This window comes from Trichosurus vulpecula, chromosome 7, assembly GCF_011100635.1.
Source record: "Trichosurus vulpecula isolate mTriVul1 chromosome 7, mTriVul1.pri, whole genome shotgun sequence".
Classification (NCBI taxonomy): Eukaryota; Metazoa; Chordata; class Mammalia; order Diprotodontia; family Phalangeridae; genus Trichosurus; species Trichosurus vulpecula.
The window spans coordinates 71,176,619-71,180,771 of record NC_050579.1 but is presented as its reverse complement, the minus strand read 5'-3'; positions in this window follow the sequence as shown (position 1 = coordinate 71,180,771).

Genomic DNA, 4,153 nt, shown 5'->3' with positions numbered 1-4,153 from the left:
TTCAGAACAATTAGAGTTGTCCCAAAGTGAAATGAGCTCCCTCTGGAAGGAGTAGGTAGTTCCTCATTGGAAGTTTTTAAGTGGAGGATAGATGACCACATCTATGTGATATTGTAGAGAGGATTCTTTTTGAGGTATAAGTTGGACTAGGTCAAAAGTTCTAAAACTGGGGTCTACAGAACCCTTAGGGTTCTATGGATAGATTTCAGGGGAGGCCTGTTAACTTGGATGGAGAAAAAAAATTACATTTTTATTTTGACCAATGTCTAACTGAAATTTAGCATTTCCTTCAATTATTTAAAAAAAAAAAACCTTTATTTTGAGAAAGAGTGCATAGGCTTTACCAGGTTTCCCAAAAGGGTCCATGACACAAAAAAGGTTAAAAACTCCTGGCACTTAGATGGAGTTCCATCCTGAGGTCCCTTGTATTTTGAGATTCTAAAGTTCTTGACAGCTTCTACAAAGCACTCACCCCATACCAAGCCTTCAGGGCCAGCCATCTCATAAATAAGGAGAGAGAGGATAGCCACGAATGTTGATCATTCAGAGCAAGAAGATAAGACAGAGTATACCATTCTTGTGTACAAAGGACACCATATTTACTCCTAATTTCCGTGATTTTCCTTGGGGATGCTTAGACACTTTAGGGAAAATAACCCTAAGTCACCAGCAATCTTACTTTCTATAATAAGAGAAGACATACTAAACCAATTGTGAAAACATCAAATATTAGCTGCCTGGATGTTCTCTGCTAAATAATCTTCTGCTGCTAGTTTGAGGCAGACAGAAATAGTGATTAGCCCTCACATGCTGTTCTGCTCGAGCTAACTTCATGCGACCACCTGCAGAAATAGCTCTTAGTTTCTCTTCCTTGTCTAAATGCCTGCTAGTGCAGAGGTCACAACAACAGGATTGTGAATCTGCCGCCTACATGGTCAAACCACTGCCAGCACTGAGAAAATTATCTGGATAATATAAGCTTAAGATGCTTTGCCTTCAATTATCTGGGCAACATAGGTGAAAGTGGGTTTTAAGGGTCTGAGCTAACTAGTCAGTTTCCTTAATTCCTGCCTTAAAAATGATGTCATAAAAGAGAGACTGGGGAGTTGAAAGATTGCTTAGAAAGCACGGTCATATCTAAGGATGGACTTCTGTTTTTTGGGAGGAAATAAGACTGTGATGAGGGGCAATGTAATAAAGCAGATAGAGGGCCAGTTGTGAAGTCAAGATGAGCAGGGTTTGAGTCCTAGTTCTGACATCTGATGGCGATTCTGGGCAAGTCATTAACTTCTTTATGCACCAGGCAATAAATCAATCAGTCAACATATATTAAATGCCTACTGCATGCCAGGCACTGTGCTAAGCGCTAAGACTATACGTTGCAGATCAAGTGCTGTTTTAAGTTGGTGGAAGGAGTCCTGATATCAAGAGCTACCTACCTGGATAAAATCACAGGTTTAAAGGAGCATAGAGACCTTTGTATATAGAACTAAAAAAAATGTGATGGGAGTTAACTCATGGAGCAACTCTGTATCTATAGCAAGGAACATGGGCTCCCTCATCATCGAACTGAAGCAAGTTTCTCCACAAGGAGTCACAGCATGTGGCTGTATCTTTGTGTGTATCTTATATATACCTTTATAAGCATATAGTGTCTCTCTCATTTGAATGTAAACTCCTTGGGAGTAGGGAATTTTATTTTTATTTTTGTATAGCATAAATACCCAACACACAGTAGGTGCATAATAAATATTGCTGATTGCTTGATGCCCCATAGGTTAATCTCCTGTTACCTTTAAACTGATAAACTATTTCATGATGCTTTGCAGTAGATTTTTATTGCAGGATAGATTAGGGAAACTAGGTTTCAGTTCAGTTCAATTCAGCAGATGGCTATTATGTTCAGTGGACTGTACTTACTCTAGGGAAGATTCAAAGTTTTGATAAAATATGATATTCACTCATGGAGCTTATACTCTAGAAGAGAAATGTGGCAGATTTACATAAAACTAGAACACAAAATAATATATAAACATTCTTTCCAAGAAGAGAACCATTAGGTGCTTGATGTGGTGAGGAATGAAATTATAAAAAACAATAATATTGACTATTTAACAGATTTGAATTGAATATTTGACAGACATGGAATGACTAAAGATACAGAAGATGTTTCAGAACTGGCTATGTGCAGTCACATCAGAGCTGCTTAGAGCAAAGATCAAAGTTATGGCAAAAGTTTAAGTCAATCATGAAACCAATACCATAATCCTGAAAGAATTAAAAGTACTCGTTCAGTCATGTCCAACTCTTTGTGGCTCCATTTGGGATTTTCTTGGCAAAGATGCTGCAGTGGTTTGCCATTTCCTTCTCCAGCTCATTTTACAGATGAGGAAACTGAGGCAAACAGGGTTAAGTGACTTGTCTAGGGTCACACAGCTAGTAAGTATCTGAAGCCAGATTTGAACTCAGAGAGATAGTCTTCCTGACTCCAGGCCTGATGCTCTATCCATTGCACCACGTAGCTGCCCAATTAAAAGTACAGGTAATCCAAATTTCCAATGAAATTGGTGGTGGTGGGATGTGAGTAGGCCATCACTTAAAAACAAGGATGATGTGCTCAAAGGATCATGTAAAGAGTGTTATGAAGGACATGTAAGACCTAAAATGGAGATTAGATGTCATCCTTCCCTGATGATCCTGGTTCTACACACACACACACACACACACACACACACACACACACACACATGCACACATACATACACACATACACACATATACATACACACACATACACACATACACATATGCACACATACACACACACTGCACATATACACATATATATATATATATATATATATACATAAAATGTAGATATATGTCTTGCCTATATATGCTTATCTCCAGCTATTCCAAACTTTCTCTTTCATCCTACCCCCACTTCCTCTTGACATGCCTTCACTTTATAATTTACAGAGAAAATTGAGGCTACTTACCATTTGCTAGCATACTTCTCCCCTCTTTCTTGACACCTTAAAACCTTTTGACTTTTTCACCAATCCTTTCTTCCTTTTTCTCAAGGAAGCTGGCCTTCTAACTGTTCAAGAAAACCTTTTTCACATGTGCCCTTCTTATTTGAGAGGAGTCATGAGATGGTGGAAAGAGCACTGAATTTAATGTCAGAGAACCTGAGTTCAAATTCTGACTTTGCCACCTGTATGACCTTGGGCAAGTCATTTAACTTAGCTAGACCTCAGTTTCCTCATTTATAAAATATTTCTTCAGAATATCATTCTTAAGGTTTTGGCTTCTCTCTTGGGCTGATTTCTTCATTGTACGTATCCCACCTATCCTTTTTTTGAAATTTGCTTTCTTAAAATCTAGGGTATATGTTGGAATACGCTTGACTTTCATCTTCTTTTGTCTCACAAACTCTAGAAGGAATTGTTATGCCTCCCTTCTGCCCTGTAAAGAGCCATGATTTCTATCGCAACAACCAATTCCTTTATGCTAGTGAGAATCATAAGCCGAATACAATTCCTCCTGTTAGTTTCTTTACCTTTTGATGGATAAAATTACCTATAAGTCAAGTAAGGCAGTTATTAACTACTCTGCTTTTGATAGAATCTCTACTTTCAGAAGAAGAGAGGGCAAACTGTGTCAGTCATTCAGGGTGATTAACGGTGTCTGAAGGCAAAAACAATCCTGAAGAAAAAAACAATTGAAGTCTTGATTAGAGAGAAGAAAAGTGGATACTGCACCGAGTCAAGACAGAATCCATGGATTCAAATGTAAGGGGCTAGTCAGGAGGAGAGGAGAAAAGAGTTGGGAGCAAAGATCCAAAGTTGGGAAGTCTGCATGGAGTCAGAAAGAACACATTACAATGGAGAACAGTGGGAAATCAAGTTAGTCAATCAACAAACATTTATTAAGTACTTACTATGTGTCAGGCATTATACTAAGCACTGGGGATAAAAAGAAAGGCTAAGAACTGGGACAATGAGTTCGTTTCATGAAACTTCTCTGTCACAGAGATTCTTTTTATGGTGGCAGGATAGTAGCCTTGCCCCCTCCCTGTTCTGCTGGGACTTGTGTCTTATCAAAATTTTACTTTCCCTCCAATGGGACAATGCTCTGCACACAGGAGGTG